The 21,752-nt window shown below is 42.3% G+C and overlaps 1 long non-coding RNA gene across 2 annotated transcripts in view; it reads left to right on the forward strand.

The window, feature by feature from the left end:
- LOC140845145 (uncharacterized) overlaps window positions 1–21,454 on the forward strand; it is a 102,392-nt gene extending 80,938 nt beyond the window's left edge. The window contains exons 3-5 of one of the 2 annotated variants that reach the window (XR_012123866.1): window positions 10,052–10,167; window positions 11,465–18,115; window positions 18,770–21,454. This is a non-coding gene — a long non-coding RNA (uncharacterized lncRNA). The remainder of the gene's footprint in view (window positions 1–10,051; window positions 10,168–11,464; window positions 18,116–18,769) is intronic. The other variant, XR_012123865.1, reaches the window with a different exon arrangement.
- Window positions 21,455–21,752: the final 298 nt, after the last annotated feature.

Below are 21,752 nucleotides of genomic sequence, written 5' to 3' on the forward strand. Positions count from 1 at the left end.
TCAATGGCCTCTTGCATCTTATCCATTCTGCTTATAAATCCTTCCAGAGTTTGTTTCACTTCTGTAATCTCCTTCCTGACATCTGTGATCTCCCTCTGGACTTCATCCCTTAGCTCTTGCATATTTCTCTGCATCTCTGTCAGCATGTTTATGATTTTTATTTTGAATTCTTTTTCAGGGAGACTGGTTAGGTCTGCCTCTGCAGATCTTTTCTCAGGTGTAACTATCTTGGTCTGGACCAGATTTTTTTGCCTTTTCATGGTGATTGCAGTGGCTGTAGGCAGGTTGTAGGTGTGTCAGCTGGGAGAAGAAAGTCCTTTCCTTCTTGCTGGATGCCTTGCCCTTCTCCACTGCCTGTGACGGCTACCTGCACTCCTGGAGCAGCCACCGGGTTATTCTTCTAAGCTGCTGTGGGCGGGGTGTCTGTCAGAGCAACGCTGAGCCCTGCGGGGAGTGGCAGGCACGCCAGGTGCACTCCTCTGTGCTAGCGGCGACCCTGCCAGGCAGCTGTGTGACAGCAGTGGCCTTTGGGTCTGGCCCGGGCGGCTGTGCGTTGGGCTGGGGTTCCGGTCAGCTCCTGGGAGTGCGCCTGCTCCCTCTGGCTCCACTGCTGGTGCACGCGGGGCTTTTCTGCACAGGCTTCTACCAGGCTCTGACTTCACTGCCACTGATGCGCACAATCCATGCCCGGGCTGTTCGGTCACACTGCTGCGGGCTAGCCCTGTGGCACACGGATCTGCTCTCAGTTCTTTCTAGCACTTCCGCCCCCGGTGCGCGCTCCCACTCTCCTGCTACTGGGCCCGTGTGTTGGGGTCCGTGCCAGTTGGAGGAATGACTGGCAGGCTGCCTAGTCCTGTGAGGGGCTTCAGAGCTGCACTGCCTCTGTTTAGGGCGCCTAAGTTTCCCCGGTATTCCCAGCTGCTGGGACAACTTCGTCCAGTCATGGAGTCCCTGTCTCTTTAAGACTTGCAGAAAGCACTCGCTTTTCTTTTGTCTCAGGGGTGCCGGTTGCGGGGGCCTGCCCACAGGTTTTGCTTTTCCGTTTCTCTAATATCCAGCACCCCGTGCACCTTGTGTCTGCGTTCTGGGTGCGGATTTCTAGAGCTGGTTGTTTAGCAGTCCTGGGCTTTCACTCCCTCCCCGTTCTGACTCCTTTCTTTCCGCCGGGTTTTGGGGTGGGGGAGCATTCAGGTCCCACTTGGCCGCGGCTTGTATCTTACCCCCTTCGTGTGATGCTGAGTTCTCACAGACGTAGATGTATCCTGGCTGTTGTACTGCATCCACTGGTGTCTCTTTTAGGAATAGTTGTATTTATTGTATTTTCATAAATATATATGTTTTGGGGAGATTTCCTCTGAACTACTCATGCCGCCATCTTCCTGTGATCCTACGATTTCTTGATAGTATTTCACTGGAGAAATTTTTGGAGTTAGAATTTCCATTTAACATTAATCCTCACATTAATCTTTATACTATGCCATTGTTATTTTCTGTCCCTTTTGTGTTCTTTACGTGGATACTATTGTTTTAACCACTCAGCCTTTTCCTGTTTGCGTATCTTGTACATATATTAAAATGAAAATATCCCATTTTCACTTGTCATTTATATGCCCTTTGTTGACTTATGCTCTTCCCATCTGCATATTACTTGGGTAAGGACAAAATGAGTATTTTTCACTTTTCTCCCCTAGATTATGAAAGTGACCATATATGCTTGCTAGTAAAATCTCACACTCTAGAATTAAGTTCTGTAGATTCTATAATGCTACGTTTCTAGTTAATACTCCATTTCAGAGATGTACCTGATGAATGGGGTTTTAAGTGCTGTAGGAAAAATCCTTACACATACTACACATTGGATTTCTTTTATGTTAATGAAGCACCCATGTAAATCAGGGAGATACTGGGAAGATAAATTGATAAATTATTTTTGCATCTTTCAAGATATTTGTTGTTGCTGATTTATTTAATATGTGATGAAATAGATTACTAGATTTCCTAATATCAAACCATCCTTACACTCCTAGAATTACTTGAATAACCCTTCTTTGGTTTTATGTATTTCTGGGTTCTTTTTGCTAATGTATTTAAGGATTTTTGCTTTTGTATGCTCAGTTTTCTTTTTTTGTGTGTGTGTTCTCATTGATTGGTATCGGTAGATTCATAAAAAGGTAATTACAGTTTTCCTTCCTTCCTTCCCTACCTGCCCCCCCCCTTTCCCTCCTTTTTCTGTCCTTTTTCGTGAGACTATTAGATTTCTTGAAGATTTGAAAGCATGTACCTGTATGTGTATTGCTTTTGACAATACTCTTAATGTCTCCTTTGGTTATGTCCCTTAAATTTTCTATCTTGTGAGTCAGTTTTACTAATGTGTGTTTTCACAAAACCGTCATTTTTTTTAACTGTCAAATTTATTAGTATATAATTTTGCAGAATATGGCCCTACCCTAGAACTCGTTTAAGTTTTTCTCCATTATCCTCCCTTATTGTTGCTAACTTTTTATATCTGGGATTTATCCCTTATTTTTTTGTTATGCTATTGGTTTATTTTACTTTTGTTGTGTTTTGTTTTAAAAGAAAATTGATCAAATCACCCTTTACATACTAGTTTTGACTTCTTATGAGCAGTGACTGAGCAAATATTAAAATCTCCTATTGCTTTTCCATACTTTTGTTAGTTTTGTTACTACTTCCTGTAGATACTGCTTTATATATTTTCCTGCAGAGTTTGTGGTTTATAGTAATAGTTTATATCTTAATAGTAATAGTTTAAAGACTGTACCCGTAATCATTATAAAGTTACCCCTCTTGGTTATAGTTAATGTGCTTTTTACTTGAAGTCTAGCTTTATCTCATATTAGCATCTTAACCCCTTTCCTTTTTAATTTTATCTGACTGATACATTTTTGCCCATTCTTTTGCTTTATAACTGTCATCTTTTGTTTTATGTATTTCCTTTGTAGGTGGCATATGATTGGTTTTAACTTTTAAACCAGTGCTGAGTATCATTTTGTATTTACTTTATTAAATATTCTCCCCATAATTGGGAAATTGTGTAGTTTTTTGGGGGGAGAGGTTCTCCTATATACAAAAAGTTGTTGTCCTTATATCTTTGGGGAATTTGCTTGAACTCATAGGTATCAATTTATCAACTTCATCTTCTTTTTTACTTCTTAGTTGATACTTTCTCAGATTTTTGTTCCAGTCTATTACTGTTATTCTTGAATCATTTATTTGACAAATATTTATTGATCACCTGTTACATGCCCCAATCATTTTGCTATATGTAATGGATATAGTAGCAAGAGAGTTTCTGCCTCCCTGGTAGAGTAGTCTCTGCTTTCATGATGCTGACTTTCTAAAGGACAAAATAGTCAATATACAAAATAAAAGTGATTACAGATTGTATCAAATGCTAGGAAAGAAAGACATGAGGTATGGAGTATAGTAGTAAGGCAATTGGAGGAATGGAGTTGAGAGAAGAACTCTGTGGAGGAAGATGGGGGCTGAGACGGAGGCAGCCTTGCAGAGGGCCAGGAGAGCCGCCCTGTGTGTGAGGCCGCGGCGGGAGCCGGGGCGGCAGAGAATTGCAAAGGCAAAGGCCTGGGGAAGAGTTTGATGTTTTCTATAGATTTACTCTTTTAATTAGATTCAGTGGACCCTTTTAATAAGAAATATTTTGTAACATCTTTGTAGATAATACACCTACCTTTATACATAATCTCTTAAAAAATCAGTATAACATCCTAACTATAATATAAAGGAGGAATAAAAGGAAATTAATTTATATTTAAAAAATGTATTTTAGTGTTTATACTTGTTCAGACACATTTATACTGTAAATAAAAGAGGTATTTACATGCAGTTACCAGGAACGTGATGTATCTATCAGCTGTGATGCACTGGCAGCTGTATGCTAGAGTTGTTGTTTTCCATAAGTGGTGAAGAGGCCTTGGTAAAGTTCTGAGAAATGTGAAGTACAGTTTTACCCCACAGGAATCTCAGGGGTAAGACACTGTTCTTAGAGTTGAAATTATCAGTATTGCATGAACTACTAATTTAAAGGGTGATCCTACTCCGTTCTATATACATTATGCATTGTGTGTTCCTAGAAACTCAAGTGTATTGTAAACCAGATTGTAAAAAATACTTTGCTAAATATATGAAACAGTTGAGTTCTAGGCTCAGTTTATTATCATAAACAGGCATTTTTCATTCATCTGTGTACTTTCTAGGAAAGATGGCTGGAGGAAGAAGGGGTTTTCAGCCTTGGGAGCATTGACATTTAGAGTTGGACAATTTTTTTTTGGTGTCGGGATTGTCACTGTGTGTTGTAGATGGTTAGCAGCATCCCTGGCTTCTTTAGATGCCAGCAGTGTATCTTCCCCCACCAGGGTGACAACCAAAAATGTATCCAGACATTACCAAGCATTCCCAGGGAAGCAGATTTGTTCATGTTGGTGTTATATTAAAGGTACAGCTTATGCTTGTAAAACAGAAAAAAAGTGTGTGGTCTTCAAGCTTCTTTCCGTGTGTCCTTTCATTCAGCACATTCAGTGATAACAGGACAGCACAGTGAGGAAGGTTTCTGCCCTTGAGCTTGCAGGCTGAGGGGGACTGACGTGGTGACGTATGAGGTACAGCGTGTCACCTGTCATTGTGTTCAAACAGTACTGTAGGGACATGTGGTGGGGACAGTCACCCACAGGGACCTCAGGGGTGTGACACTGTTCTTTCAGTTGGAACTGTCAATATGACATAAAGCACTAATTTAAAAAAATGAAATTTTGTTAGTGATGTAAACTGTGTTTCCAGAGATGACCCGTTGAAAAGTGATGCACATCTTAACATTTGTCTTCCTGTCTGTTTTTTTTTCTGCATCTTGCTCCTCAAATTGCTCTCAACTGTTTTGAAGATTTTTGTTTTAGCTCACTAGGTGGCAGTGTTAGCCAGAGAGGAAATCTTGAGTGATGAAGCTTTCAGTCAGTGAAGTCACCCTTCGTTCCCTCTGTCATAGAAGCGAATGCCCTAAACTGACATATAGCTCATATAAGGAGAGTTAATTTTATAGTCATTTAAAAAATCAAATAGGTAAGCGAAGAGTAGTTAGACTGAGGCATGTGTCTTATTTCACAAAGACATTTATTTCCTTAGATCAGGATCTTACTCATTTAGAGGCAGTATAAATGCAGTGGTCAAGAGGATGGTGTGAGTGGGCAGGCAGTAGGTTTATGTCTTCTCTCCGTTCCTTACTAGTTTAGGCAAGATGCTTAACCCCTCTCCGAGATTCCTTTGCTATATATAGGAATAATGGTATCTGTGCCTCATTTTCTTTATGAGGTTTATGAGTTAATATAAATAAAAGTGCTCAGAGCTTGAAACACAGCCTCGTACATAGTAAGAGTAATTATAACAGTAATGATAGCTATTATTAGTAGCATTGAAAAATATAAAGTAGTAGTAAAATACTAAGTGTTTTAATTTAATCTTTCTTATCTGGCTACCTATTCACATTTACTCAGCTAGCTGGTTATTGACTGAGTGCTATATGCTATTATATTGTGTATAAATATATATGGACTTGCCTGATTATGTCCTCACTGTAGTGTTCTCTAAGTAGAATTGCTGGGTCAGAAGATAGGCCATAGTTAAACAATTTTCAACCCCTTATGTAATGCCCACTGTAAAGTTTGCAGCAGTTTGGGGAACCAGTTTACCTCCTCACAGCAGTACATGAGAAGGTCCATTTCTTTATCTTCACCAGTACTGGATGTTTTTAGTTGACTTTTCCAGTCTCATAGAAAATAAGGATCATCTTGATTTTAATTTGTATTTTCTTGCAATGACTTTATAAAATTAAAGAAAAACAGGTTATCTGTCTTTATACCTCTGTCAACTGATTTTTCCGTCCTAGCATACATTAAAAAGCAGTTAAATTGGGGACCCTGTAAGATCCTGCCTCTAAAAATAGGCCCTGCCCTCCAGTGTTCATCTTAAGTATTTATGCACCTGTAATGGATTTACACAGTAGATGTAATACTTAAATACTGCAAGAACGTTGAGCTAAGGAAAAGTAGGGATAAAAGTAGAAATGTTTTATTGAAAAAAAACAAAGATATTGAAGAGTGTTTATTCTGGGATTTCCCTCTGAGAACAGCCCAAGTGACGTTTCTTTTAGTAAAAGGAAATAGTTGAATTTTGTTTTCAATTCAATTCGTTTAATTCTGTTATGCCAAGAAAATTTATATTGCTATATAGTTTTTTTGGTAGTATGTTAATAAACATATTAGCTTTCCTGGCTATTGCTGTCTTTATTCTAGTAGGTATTACTGCCTCTGTGATTGTGTTTAGAATTGTGTATTGTAGAATAAAAATGAAAATTTTTCAGGCAAACCTGTTCCTTTCTCTCTGGGAATATGTATTGGTGTGTATTTTTTTGCAGACTTTCATGTTGCACTTACTATATATACACTTTCTGTTTTTAAAGAAATTTTTAGAATTTCAGTTTTTCTACATTACATGAATGAAATGACTATATCAGCCAATCCTTTTCTTAAGTGTATTATACTACCTTTATTAAAGGCATTATTAGCACCTAGAAATAAGAGATGATAGATGCTGGGCGATGGCTATAACTCTAACAGATATAAATAGTGCTTTTTTCCTGGCTGGCGTTATTCTCAGTGCTTTATGTGTGTTAACTCATTTAACCCCGACAACCCCAAGACAGGTATTATTATTATCCCCATTTTATAGGTCAGGAAGCTGAGGCAGAAAGGCTGAGTAACTTGCCCCATGTTACATCGTAACTGGGGTGACTGGGCTCACACCCAGGTTGTCTGGCTTAACATTGTCTGTACTTAACTTTGTTCTGCTAATTTTTAATTTCACAGCAAAGGTCTGGTCATGCCCAAAAAGTTAAATGACTTATTTGGGAAGTTAAGCAAAACCTCATTAGTGAGTCTCCTTACTGGTTTTCCTTCCCTGGCATACAGTTCCACAGTTTCTGTTACACAGTTTTCATTCTTAGCTCAAGTGGTACAGGGGTCTCTTCAATTGAAAGAGTCATATCTGAGTTTATAAATTCTAGTTTGTTTTCTTCTTTTCTGTTAAAAGACAGTAGATTTCTAAACCAGTTCCTGTTTTATTTACCCTTACAGTTTAGAGCATGCCTGACTTTCAGGATGCTTGGTGATCTTCTGCTAAAATGAATCATCTGCCTTCATATTTGATATCTCCTAATAATTTGCTGTTTTTAAAGAAAGAAAACAGAATGCTCAGATCTTGGCTTCTAAATACCCTTCTCCTTTAGTAGGACTTGAGAATCCTTGACAAAATGGTTGATTCCAGATTTGAGGAAATAACATGATGAGCCTGGAACATCTTTTGGTGCCAGGAAAGAAGAGACTGCTCAAAACAAAATCAAGAAACAAACAATGAAAAGGGAAACAAGTCAGAAAGACACAGGAACAGTCTGTAGGGGCTCTCAGTGACCCAAGTCAGGATGTTTGAAAGACAAAATAATGGTAGTAATGGATTATAATCTGTGAAAAAAAATCAGCATCCATGAGTCCATATGAAATTATAACTAAAAAATGGAATAAATAGATTAGGGAAAGAACAGCTCTTATAGTAGAATTCTAATTTACACTTATGGAAGGAATGATGGAAAAGAATTTGCCATTAGGCAGATGCACAAGTAATAATTGTTACAGGTAAGAGCTGTCAGTGGATGCTAAGTCAGTAAGCGACAGCATGAGAAGCAAGGTGTTTGCTTAGTCTCAGGTCACCCAATAAAATACTTATTAATTACAAAGGAAAAAACAATAGCTTCATGGTAGAGAGCTCCAGCAGATGGCAGCTTAGCCAATGATCAATGTGAACAGCCCCAGTAATAAGACATAGGAGCATCATGTACCCTTGAGCCTATGCACTGAGAAGACATGACATCATTTCTGTGTCATGTTAGGGACAGACACAGATTTCCTGTGATGCTCTTGCCCCAAATTCCCAACTGCAATTTAATCATGAGGAAATATCAAACAACCCCAAACAGAGGGCCATTCTGTAAAATAACTGACCAAAACTCTTTGGAAGTGTCATGGTCATGAGAGACCAAAGACTGAGTGCATTTAGAGGTTGGTGGGGACCACGGAGACACGATGACCAAATACAGTGTGGGGTCCTGGGCCAGGAGGAGGACGTTGGTGGCGAAACCAGTGAAATTCAAGTGAGGTCTGTAGGTCAGTTAATAGGCTTGTGTCAATGTTAATTAGTTTTAATAATTTCACTCATATTATATAAAGTTTTAACAATGGGGGAGCTGGGTAAGGTGTGTGATTTCACAACTTTTCTGTTAATTAAAATTATTTTAAAGTAACAGTTAAAAATTGTATGATAGATGATAAGTACCCTCACTGTGGTGAGCATTTCATAATGTAAACAATTATTGAATCACAGTGTTATATGCTGGAAGTTAATATATTGTGTATCAACTGTATTTTTAAAAAAACACATAAAAAGAGAACAGATACTCTGGGGTGCCTAGAGAGTAGTTGACAATGGTATGTCATACATCCAGTTACCCAGATTGCTGAGGGGTGCCTAGGTTCTGTGGTGACAGAGTGGGCAGCCTGAGGAAATGGAATTCCTTGTCCTCAGGGTGCTTATAGCCACCCAGGAGGCCGAAACATCCACACAAACAGTCGTCATCTGTTAGGTAATTTGTTTAAATGTATACAAATGAAAGTTCACTGAGCATATAGGAGAAAGAGCTCGTAATATATCTATGGAAATTCAAAAACTTTTATTTCGAAATGTTTTGGTTTTGAATAACTTTGTGCCCAGGTTGAATTCTTAATAGAAGATTGTCATCTTTTGCATTTGCTCACCATCAACAGAAAGCTTTTCAGTGTGTGGCAGAAAACAGATTTCCTAATTATCACGAGAGTCTCAACTCCCAACTGGACATCAGCTGCTTTTTGCAGTATGTATTGAAATAAGTCAGAAGGAAGAAAAGAGGGAACGGGACAGTATAACCTTTTACTTCATGTATAGCTTGTGAATGGACTGTTGCTGACAACTCACGTGACAGTGGCCTGGTCTGGAAGGAGGGGGCAGTGCCGGCTCTGCGCCGACTGGGCGTCTGGAGATCCTGTGCACGCTCACGTTGGTGAGGCTTATTGTGAACAGGAGGCCTAGACAAACAGCTTCAGAGCGCTCAGGGAGTTTTCCCTTGTGTGTTCCAGGGTGCATATGTCTAACCATTTGCTATCACAAGAAGTGTTCTTATGTTGAAAAGTAGATGTTGATAGTGAAGTGAAACCAGGTTATTTGAACCTGTCTTTAAGGGACAGAATTTAAGATGCAAACAAGGTCATTTTGGACATATCCCAATTGTGATCTCTCTTGATTGCAAAAATAGTGATATGGCAGAGGGGCCACGGATCTCTGAGGACAAGATGTAGACTGGATGAAAAGGCCCTTCTCCTTTGTGTTCTAGGAGGTGTGAGACTGTTTCTCAGTATTCTCTCCCTAGCTTTTATGTCCTTAGTCACCTATCTCCAGGTTATTTGATTTCAAAAGTCTCTTTGGCACATAAACTGTTACAGCTTCTTACTCCCATAATAAAACTTTGGTTCCCCATCTCCCTACCTGTTTCATTTTACTGATAGAATATTCCAAGTTCAAGGAAGGAATAGGAATTTTGGATTATTTCAGTGGAGAGAACTTTTGGGAATAAAAGGAGTGTCAGCTGTCTTTCTTCCCCCCAGAAAACCAGGGAGGCCCAGTCACAACCCTCTTCCCTTACTGTACTCTGGAACTGGAGCACAGGTCTGGTCCTCAGCGATGCACTCTGCATCCCCAGGCCCTTCTGTTACTCACTGCCCAGGATTTGACCGTTCCTGTCTTTGGCTCCCTTTGTTTGTATAATGAAATCTCAGATGTGCTCATTTAGACCAGAGATGAGACTGAAGCCTGGATTTCCATCACTGAGATGCTACAGTTTGTAAACCTATCTGGTAGAATAACTACTATCTTGTTGGCACAGAGTTTCAGAAACTGTGGAGGAGTGTCGTCGTGGATTCAATGGATGAGGAGATAATTGAAGAATATCTGAAGCGACAGGGTATTTCTTCCATGCAGGAATCTGGACCAAAGAAAGTGGTATGTAATCTCTAGAAAAAAACCTGTAACCCTCTGTTCTTTGAACTGTTCGCCTGCTTTCTGTTCTGTGCATTGGATAGCAGGTGTCAGTTTTTCCAGTGTTTTCTCAGTGTCCTGATCCAGTGATCTGGGTTAGGTGCAAGCCAGGTATTGTCTCCTCTGCTGAGGGCCAGAGGCTCTCTTTGCCCTCAGGCGCTGCTCCCAGGCAGGGGAGAGCTTTCCAGCCTCTGTGCTGGCAGTGCCTTCTCTGAAGCTCCAGCCATATGGAATTTCTCCTGGTGGCCCCATGTGCCCTCTCTGCTTCTAATAGGAGCCTCCTCCATCTTGGCCTGTGGGGCCCTAATTGTTCCCCCTTCTTCCTCCAGGAGCCCTGTGGTCTTGGTGCCTGGCTCTGCCTTAGGCCTGATGACAGTGAATTGTCCTTGTTGATTTTGAGATTTCTTGGGACCCAGATATTATTGTCTATAGCTCAGAGCGAGCTCAGAGGAGGGATTTGTAATTGAATGAAGACTTGTGAATTGCCTTGTATCAGCTAATCAACTATCTGTGTAGTCCAAGGACAAAGCCAGGATGAGGAACCATTTACCACACCCCAGACTGAGGCTGTCCTTCCTCTCTCCCGCCTTCCCCTTGTCCACCGTCAAGTTTTGTAGCTTGCTTTCTTTACGATTGCGTGTGTGTAAATGTTTTATTCAGTGCGCTTTTAGGACTCCTTAAAAGGGGAGATTGCTTGCAGTTATCTTCATGAAGTAGTATAATTACAGCACTTCATGAGCACTTCATGGCTTCCTATTATTGCTTAGTCTGTTGATTTTTTAAATTATGTGGTATTAATACTTGTAGTATACAGAAAAGAACAGAGAGTAATATTTAATAAATCTTCACGTGCCCATGTGTTTCCCAGTTTTGCCTTCTCTCTATATTTTGCCGTATTTATTTCAGATCTTTTTTTATTGGTAATGGTGGATATATTCTTAGACTTGATAATAGAGATGAAAAACAAAGAGCTTTTCTGCCTCTCTTTTTATCCACTTAGTGCCTAGAATAGTTGTGGTAGTTTTTGTGCCAGCCCATTTATTCTGGGTGTGGGGGTATGACTTCATCATAACAGAAAGCACTGGGTCCTTCGTGTCCGGGGAGTGTGCAGTGGGTCCTGGTGTGTGAGGCTGGGCTACAAAGCAGAAAAAGGGCCCAAACCCCTGTGTCTCTTGCTGCAGGTTTCTGGGTGTCTTTAGTAAATCCTCACTGCATTACCTGTCTGAGAAGTTGTTGTTTCTGTTTTTACCTTTTCCTGTAGCCTCCTATTCAGAGAAGGAAAAAGCCTACTTCACAGAAAAAGCGACGGTTTAAGACCCATAATGAACACGTGGCTGGCGTGCTGAAGGACTACTCTGACATTGCTCCTGGCAAATAGGGAGTAGTTGTCCGTGAGCAAAGAATCACAAATAACAAAGTCAAGATCTTTCTCATTGATGCTGGGCTCTGAAGACTGACTGTCTTCCCAGTCAGCTTCTCAGGACTGAGGAGAGGGGCAGCTCAGTTGACAGAACACATGCAGATTACCAAACTCAAAGCTTATTTTAGCTCAATAGGCCAATGAGATACGTAAATATTCTCTGTTAACTTTCTGTTACTTTGGCCTGGAGGAAAGGCTCTTAGCATGGCATGCAGGTGTCTTTGCTGTTTGTCTCTACTTCTAAGTGGTTCCTGGTTCCATTTTTCCTCTTTTATTACTTTAGAGCAAGTTTTCAGATAGTCTTGGATGCAGTATTTGTTTATTCTGAAAGAACACATTTATAATAAAAGTCATTGTAGAAGGAGCTCTTAGACAATAGTGAATTCAGTTTGTCTGCTTCCTTCCGTTCTGGACCGTGGAGGTCGGCAGCTCCAGTCCTTAATCCCACAAGGTGTATGTTTGGGATGTTGCTGAAGACTGATCTGGGCCACGTTGCTGAGCATGTGATTTCACAATTGGAACATGGATGCACCTCCTGTTAGCAATTGAGGCGTTTAAGATAACACTACATGCGGTTCTTATTAATATTATCTTTTCCGAAGGATGTATCTATATTTAGCCTCTTGGATTTTTGCGAGTTACTGTTGCATGCCATCTCCAGCAAGCATGGGTGGAGTGTTCTTGCCTGCCTGAACATCAGCTCGTCCATCCCCCAGCCCTCCCAGGGCCTGACCCTGAGCTTTTGCTGGTGGAGACTCCTGTTTCCCATCATGAGCTGTCATATAATGACAGCCATTATTAAATATGTGGGTTTTAAGAGTCATGGTGACTTGCAGGAAGGAAATCTCTGTGGTCCTTCTAGCCTTTTATAGCAAACTACCCATTTTCCTTGTCTGTGCTTGTTGGTGTGGGGGGGTTTCTTTGGGTTTCAGGACTATTGATCCTTATAGTCCTCATGTGGTAAATCGGAATTGTAGTAGATTACAGAAACAAGGTTTGGTGTTTTCAAAAAGGTGTGACAGTAACCCAAAGCAGCAAGTACTTTGTGCACATGACAAGGAGCGTTTTTGCTGTTTTGGTTATGTATCCTTTTTACTTACTTTTCATTCATTTATATTAATTATAGTGTCATTGCTTGCCTCTTTCTTACATCTGTGCTCCAAAACATGGCATGAGAAGATGTAAAACTGAGGCTCCCCACAGTAATTGAGGACAGAGGAAACACAATGTGTTTTGCTTTATATCAGAGTTTTGCTAGTAAGAAGGAGCTTTAGTGTCTTAAAGCACAAAACTAGCTTTCCTATAAAAAAAGATCTGGAGCTACCTCACTTCCAGGTATGTCTACTTTTTATGGTCTATACATATCTCCAGAATTTTTTTTTAACTTCCAGTTTTATGGAGATATATTTGACATATAGCACTGTATAAATTTAAAGTGTGCAGCATAACAACTTGACATATATATCATGAACTGAATCCTACAGTAAGTTAATATCCATTATCTCATACACATCAAAAATATATATTTTTTTCTTTGTGATGAGGATTTACTCTTAAGAACTTACTCTTAGAATTTACTCTTAAGAACTCTCATATCCACCACACAAGCAGTGTGAACTGTAACTATCATGTACGTTATATCCCTAGTACTTATTACTGGAAGTTTGTACCTTTTGACCACCTTCATCCAATTTCCCTATCCCCTGCCTCTGGTAACCATAAATTTGGTATCTCTTCTCGGTTTTTTGTTTTGTTTTAAATTTTACACGTAAGTGAAATCACATAGTATTTTTCTTTATCTGACTTATTTCACTTAGCATAATGTCCTTCAAATGACAAGATTTCCTCTTTATTTATGGCTGAATAATAATCCATTGTGTGTATGTGTGTGTGTGTGTGTTACACACATGTACATACCACATCTGTATCTGTTCCCTTGTCAGCAGACACTTAGGTTGCTTCCACATCTTGGCAGTTGTAGATAATGCTGCTATGAACATGGGGGCACAGATATCCCTTCAACATAGTGTATTTGTTTCCCTAGGATATATTCCCAGAAGTAGAATAGCTGGATCATATTGAATTGCAGATCAAAATCAGTTCTTCTCTAAATGTTTTGAAGAAGCTCCATACTCTTTTCCATAGCGGCTGTAACCGATTTATAATCCTACCAGCAGTGCGCCAGGGGTCCCTTCTCTCCACATCCTTGCCAGCATTTCTTGTCCTTTTGATGATAGCTGTTCTAACAGGCTAGCATCAGAGTATCTCCTTGTGGTGAGTGATAACTCCTTGTGGTTTTGAATTTGCATTTTCCTAATGATTAGTGATGTCGAACGCCTTTTCATGTACCTGTTGGCCATTTGTATACCCTTTTGGAAAAATATCTATTCAGGTCCTTCACCTGTTTTTTAATTTGATGATGATGATGATGGTTTTGCTTTTGAGTTGTATGAGTTCTTTATATGTTTTGGGTATAAGCCCCCTATCAGCTATATGATTTGCAAATATTTTTTCCCATTCCTTAGGTTGTCTTTTTATTTTGTTTAGTGATTCTTTTGCTGGGAAGAAGCTTTTTAGTTTGTAGTTGCACTTGTCTATTTTTGATATTGTTGTTTGTGATTTTGGTGTCACAACCAAAAAATAATTGCCAAAACCTAAGTCAAGAGCTTTTTTCCTGTTTTCTTCTAGGAGTTTTATGGTTTCTTGTCTTACATTTAAGTCTTTAATCCATTTCACGTTAACTTTCGGGAGTGGTATAAGATAGGGTCTAGTTTCATTCTTTCACATGTGAGTATCCAGTTACTGAAGAGACTGTCTTTTTTCTATTCAGTATTCTTGGCTCCCTTGTCAAATATTAATTGACTATATATGCATGGGTTTATGTCTTGGCTCTTGATTCTGTTCCGTTGGTCTATGTATATGCCAGTACCATTCTGTTTTAATTACTATGCCTCTAATACATTTTGAACTTAGGAAGTGTGATGCCTTCTGCTTTATTCTTTCTTCTCAGGAATGCTTTGGCTATTTGCAGTTTTCTTTGCTTCCATATATATTTTAGGAGTGTTTTTTCTACTTCTGTAGAAGGTGCCACTGCAGTCTTGATAGGGATCACATTGAATCTAGATTGCTTTCGGTGGTATGTAAAATTGTAACTCTTATTTCTTCCAATCGACAAACATAGGATACCTTTCCATTTATTTGTGTTACCTTCAATTTCTTTCATTTTTGAGAACTAATGGAAACATATAAACTCGATATAAAGACACATAGGAACTAATAAATAGATACAGGAGACAGAAACATATCCAATAAGATACTTAAAAAGAAATCAACAACCAGACACAAACCAAATAAAACTGTGAAACACTGAAATCAAAGAGATAACCATAAAAGCAGCTGGTGGCTGGAGGGGTGGGGGGTGGTCAGAACACATTTGAAGGCAGGACAGACTGACGACCAGCTCAACAGCAGCAGACAGAGGGGGGCATGCAGGCGGGCCCAGGAGGGTTTGCCTGGCTCACCAGCAGCAGGGCAGCCCTAGAACTTCTGGCTTCCATGAAAGCTCTGAGCTTGGCCGATTTCACACGGCCACAGCGTCACTGAATGCAGGCCTGGGCAGAGGTGTGCACCGTAGGCCCTTATGAGCCAGGGTGACCTGACTCCATCACCCGCCTGAAGGATTCTTTCAGGATCTGAGGCAAGATCACCTTCACATTGGCTTTTGTACATCTAGCAAAATTATCTCCCAAGAATAAAGAGGAAATAAAGACCTATTTCAGATAAAGGGCCCCTTACACAGAAGAAATGCAAAAGGACTCATCTCTAGAAGGACATCACACCTGGTAGAAGGTATAGGAATGAGGCACATGTGAATTAGTGACTCTGTCAGTCAACTGAAAATAGAAGCTCTACACAGAGTGGTTATTAGTGGCAGGCGGGATGGAATAAGAAACATAAAAGCCCATCTAGAAGGTGGTGGCTGTTGGTTGGCTCTCGCCACTAAACTAGACGTCCCAACCTGACTGCAGTTAGGTTTCTGGGCGCACACTGGGCTCTGGGAATTAGAAACTGTTCCCGAATGTGGAAGGCTCTAGTGAGCCTGCAGCCTGGCAACAGGAAGTGCCCTCTAGCCGTGTTTCAGATTCCCCTGCTTCCGAGTCACCATGCAGTCCTGGGGCCCTGGGCCCTCTGACCCCAGCCTAACATAGGTGCAGACCTTGACGGTGGCTTCTGAATCATCAGCACTGACACCTGGGGAGTCATCGGAAACACTAACAATTCACACCACAAGTGTTGGCACACTTCTGTGAGCAACTCACTTCCCCATGTGAAATCCATTCCTGCTTAAAACGCCTCCAGTTGCTGTTTCCTGCATGTACTGGGATTGAGAGCTCAGGGAAGGGCAAAACAGAATCATAGGCAACACTGAATAGTAAATAAGGAGGCAGAAACCAACCCAGCTGTCCAAGTAACCCAACAATGTAAGGGGGTTCACAGTTGCCAATTCGTAAAACAGAGATGGCCGGATCAGATAATCTGTGCAAGATTCAGCAGCATGCTTTTCACAAGATCAGATATAAGGCTTAAAGAGAAAGAAAAATTGAAAGAAAAAATAATGGGAAAAGGCAGACCTGGTAAATAATAACTAAGGCAAAACTCAATTAGCTGTGTTAATAACAGGCAGAATAGATTAGAGCACAGATATTAAAAAGTTAGAATATCACTTTGGTATAAAAAAATTTTTTAAAAACTTCCAATTCATTGAGAAGATACAAGTATTTCAACCTAGCCTGCACCTGATAAATACCTTCATCATATATAAAATGAAAATTCATTGAACTTGCAGCTAGAAAAAAAGAAAATCACCATTAGAGAAGGGGAAAATCCAAAGTTGATCCTTTTTCAATTGTTGATGAATGAATGAAAGCATTAAGGATTTGAGCAATCCAATAATTGGGTTTTTCAAATCCTAATGTCTTTAAGTAAAAAGTAAGTAAATTTAAGAAAAAAAATTAAGGAAACCTTTGAAATTAATTAGAAAATATGTTAAAACTTATTCTCTTCATTTCTTGGTTAATGTACGTGACTCAAGCTTCTGTAATGTAGATGTAAATGCTGTTTCTCGACCCTGCCAGGCATGCGTCTCAGCGTCTCCTGCACCAGAACTCTTGGTTCTAGACCTTGGATGTGACGGGAGCAAGTGGCTCCAGAAATGTCCTTTATTCTAACATTGCCCACGGGAAATGTGACTCTGCCCAAGGTGAGCTACCTGACAGCCCTGAAGTTGACCTCCGGGGAGAAGTTGTAACTGAGTTGGAGCTGCTGGTCCACCTGCAGGAAAACAGAAAATACAGCGCATCAATGGAGCCTGCAGAGCCCCCAAAGCCCCCCACCTGGAAACAGCTGCGAAGCGCACACAAGCGGGCCCCTTTCTGCGATACTCTCTCCAGGGAGATGAGAGACGTGTTGCTAATTTTCCCACAATGTACATTGAAAACCCTTTTCTTTCCTCTTGGTGAAATAAAGGCTTCACACAAGTCTTCTCCCTAGGAAATTCTGTACCACTTTCGACCGTATTTATCTCCCCACTGACATCTTCTCACCAAATTCTTTGCTGGGAACAAAAAAACAAATGAAGCCCTCTCTGGAAGTGCCCCAGAGGATGAACATTAAATGGGAAACAGACGCTGGCTCCCATCTTCCCCTCCTTCCAGGCATCCGCAGAGCCATCACTGGCCCCTCTGCCACAGCAGTGCCCACCCTGACCGGGTCTCACTCAGGCTTGGCCCCGGGAGGCCATTCCGGAGCGAATATTTTGGTCTGAGCCTCCGGAGGACCAGCTACCTCACAGCTGCCATCCACCCAAGCTGCTGGCACCCTGCCTCGCAGTGGGAGTAAAAGCCACCCCCGGGGCTCCCCAGGATTCCTTTCCACGCCCTTCCTCCAGGAAGCACCCTTCTCCCGCCCACTGCTAGTGCCCGTGCCCTCTCTTGCCCCTCCTCTTCACTCCAAGGCCCAGTCCTCCCTCCCTGCCCACATTCTTCAATCCAGTCAAACCAGTTTCTTCCAGGCTCTGCTCTGCATATTCATGTGAGGCTATCCTTGAAAAGGATCCTCGTTATCACAGTTTCACCTGGAAGGACAGGAGGCCAAGACCCCTTCAGCTGTGTGCCCAGCCCAGGCCCTGGGAGACACGGGTTCTCCACGCCTCCCTCTGCACCTCCACAGACTGACCCTCGTCCGGAAACCCCAGCCTGGAGGGGCTTCCGCTGGGGGACAAGTCCCTGGCCATGACTGGTGAATAATAATCATACACTTTATGACTATTTCATTTATGAATAAATAAATCACTTACGCTTTTATTTGAATGTCTACAAAACTCTCTCAACAATTGTTTGAGTGTCTACGGAGTGCCAGGCCCTATCCCATGGCCCCGGAGCCCACCCCCTCCAGGACGGCCCCCTCCATGATGCCCCCCGACGGCTCGGGCAGGTCAGCTGGCCCTCTCCGCTGCTCTCCTCATGCCTCTTTTCCTACCTCTAAAGTTGCATTTAAAATGCCTCAAAATGATGACTTGCTTTTCTCTCCCCCTGCCACAAAACTATTGTCTTTCTGAGAACATGGACATCTTATGAATATGTTTTCTGTAGGGCTTACTATAGAAACTGGCAAAGTAACTCCTCTTGTGGGTTTGCCGAGTGAATGGGTGCACGTCTTGCACAGAGTCCCTTCCTATCTGTGGCTGTGAAGGCATGGGCCTTCGCATCCCCAGGGTGCCTCGGCTGCCCTGAAGGGTCCCACACCTGCAGGTGTAACATAGGGTTTTGGGCCTTGGGTCGCCGTCCAGTCTGTTTAAGGCTCAGAGGAGATGTGCTCTTAGAGGGCTACAGGTGGCTGGGGCCTGGGCTCTGGCCTGACAGAGGGGCACCACTACTGGTTCAGGGGCTGGCTTGCCAATGTGGACATCCTAGCAAAGGCGTAGAACAAAAGAGAAAGAACATGGGGGTAGCATAAATATTTACTTTTAGGACTTCTGTATTTACGATATGGGCTACACAATCAAGTATTCAGTGAGAGATTCATTTGGTTACTAGACTTCCTTAAGTTATTTTTGTGGTTTAGTATTGTTTTTGTTTTCAATTACAGTGAGTGAGGTGTTCCGGGTGAAGCATCATAGTCCTTTAAACCTCGCGGATGTGTAAAGTTCATAATCTGGCCTAGTGATACTTGCTGACCTCAGAATCTACGATTCCCACTTGTCTTCCCAAGTCATTAAATGAGATGGAAAAGAAGAAAACAGAACACAGCTCTTTTGAGAGAGCCCTAGATGCCAGGCTTCATGAGTGTTCCTTCAGCTGTGTTTCTTCCTGTGATCTTTGCAAGAACTGTCTGGGCTCAGCTGCATTTGGTATTTACCAAGTAGACTGAAGCTCAGAAATGTGAGTGACTTGGCACAAGATTCACACCCAAAGCCATCTCCAAGGACATAATTAAGTTAATTTCAAAAATGTGCAGAACCTCCTTCTTTATAGTTTGTTGTTATGCTGGCATTTTGGTAAACTGGCTAAATCGGTTTAATGTCATCAATGCATTTGACACAGGACACTGAAGTTCACCCCCCACCACCTGGACATTTCTGGAGACACCTGGGCCTTAAAAAGCACATACCAAGTTTCAATTCTCAAATCATCACCTGGAGTCTTTGCCCCTGGCGACAGGTCAGTCCCCCAGGGTCTCCTTCCTAGAGCCACAAAGGAAAGAGAAGCAGAGAAAATAATTCAAGCTGTGGGTGGGAGGGATCTGTTCTTAGGTCCCAGAGCCCCTACTGGCTGAGTACAGTGGTCACTGCCCACCGCTTTCTCTCCCTGGTCCTGAGTAACACCTGAGACCCTGCTCCCGGGGGCCAGGGGGGCTGCGGATGGAGCTGTAGCCAAACCTTTCCTGTTTGGACTGAATGGCTTGTCCCAAGCTGGGGGTGGGGAGGGAGGAAAGCTCTAGATAGGGTGAGGGGATGGGCGTGTCAGGGAAGCAACCGTGCTGTGTGGCTGTCCCCATAAACTGATTTAAAGTTAATAAATAAAAAGTGTGCCTGCATGCTGCGGTGCTCTGGCAATACATGCTCACCAGTGCCATGAACTGACTGTTGGGAACACTTTAGATGGGGAAGGAAGGAACACCGTGGGAGAGAAAGGAGGGGCCATGTGCAGACGCTCACCTGAGTGCGTCCAGATGGGCCATTAGCAGAGCCTGTGCAGACGGGAAGCCGTCCTCCCATCCCTCCCACCCTCCACTCCGGCCCAGCCCACACTTGCTCCAAAGATTTTCCTCTTATTTCAAGAGTAAATTTCAGAGGTAAGGCCATTAAATTATAATCACTCAGAAATTGTTATTTGTCCCATATAGCTGAGAATTATTTCTGAATTCCACCCATTTAAAAAAAAAACTAGAAATCAATCTTCACTTGCCCACAGCCCACATCCAAAAGTTCACCCACGGCTATTGATGTTACTTCTGAACCATTTCTCAAAGCCCCCGCCACGGCTGCCCCACGGCGCCAGCAAGCTTCCTCAGCTCTTCCCGAGTGGTCCCTGTCTTACATCTCACCCCCCAGGTGTGCATCTCCGGGCAGTGATCACAGAGCACCCCTGAAAAATGAAGATCTGCCCACGCTTCTGCCCTGCCCAAAAGCCAAAGGTTTCCCTTCACTCGCCACAGAGCTGGTTTACCTTCTCCACAGGGTACAGTAAGCCTATGGAAGTCATTCGTTTAGTTGATAAATATTTACTGAGTGCCTGCCCCATAAGGGCTGACTAGATCAGGGTCATGCTGTAAGAGGATGAGCCGACCTCTGCCAGTTCCCTTCCGAGATGTGCCCGTGCCTGCTGCCTGCCCTTTGTTCCAGGACCACTGGAATCCCACGGGGCACCTGCCGTGCTCCTCCACGGCTGTGCTGACGCCACATGGACCCGCCACCCGCACACTTCCCTCTCTTCCCCACTGAGCCAGCTCATCCTCCCCTTCCACACTCAGGTGACTCCCAACTTCGTCTGGGAATCAAGCACAGATGCCCCGGTGAGATCAGCGTCCCCTCCACCTGTGCCCCTGCACTACCTGGGCACATTTTCTCCCGAGCCCTGGCCAGCCTCTCATGATTTCCTCCCCAGCTGTGTGTCTCCCTTGTCATACACAAGCCCAGGAGTTATCAAACCTGAGCAGGCATCAGGATCACCTGCTAACTCCCCACAAAAAGAACTACTGACTCGGTAGGTCAGATGTGGGAATCTTCGTTTCTCAGAAGGTCCCAGGAGATGGTGAAGCTGGAGGGTAGAGGGGAGCACCCTTCAGTTCACCTTGTCTAGCACCCAAAGGCTGCAGCCAAGTTTAGTTCATGTCTATCCCCTGATCTCAGCACCACACTTGGCTTTGGGTAGAAGCCCAAGAATGTTTTGTTGTGCACCAGGGCACATTTGGCTGATGGAGAAGAAGGGAAGTAGAGTACATGAATGCTAAGCTCTCTTCCCTCTTGGATAATCTTCAAGTGGTGCATCCTTCTGTTGGCAAAGTTCTCGGCGTTGATGGTGAGCACCTGGGTTTCTTCCTTGTTTAGCTGATAACAAACTTGTAAGCTTCCTTGAAACAAAAATATCAGAAATTAGAATTAAAAATAGGAACCATAAAATGCAAAAATATGATAAGGTTGTCTTTTGATTGTCATTGTGTTCTAGGAACCTAAGTCTGTCTCGACCCTTCCATCACGTAAAAGTTTAACAGATACGCTGTTATTGTAGCATCTGGTTCTCTGCAGAAAACCCTGAATAGTTGTGAAATAAGTGTGTGTGCATGCACATGTATATGTGCATACATACATGCATGTGTGCATGTGTACGTGTGTTAGCAGAACTGAGATACCAGCCTGGAAAATAAAACCACTACAAGTCAATTTTGTAATTGGATTCTGAAAACTTTACCAATATAGAGTTAAATACTTGGCCATTCTCACTTTGTTCCCTACTGCTTCCCGTATCTGCCTTTCTTCCTAACTGCCTTCGTGGAATTTCAGAATATGGAATGTGAAATAAGATCATAATGTAATCTTAAGGCAGAACAGGAGAACACAGTTTGGGAGGAG

The sequence above is a fragment of the Manis javanica genome, chromosome 12 (genome assembly GCF_040802235.1).
Source record: "Manis javanica isolate MJ-LG chromosome 12, MJ_LKY, whole genome shotgun sequence".
In the NCBI taxonomy this organism is placed as follows: Eukaryota; Metazoa; Chordata; class Mammalia; order Pholidota; family Manidae; genus Manis; species Manis javanica.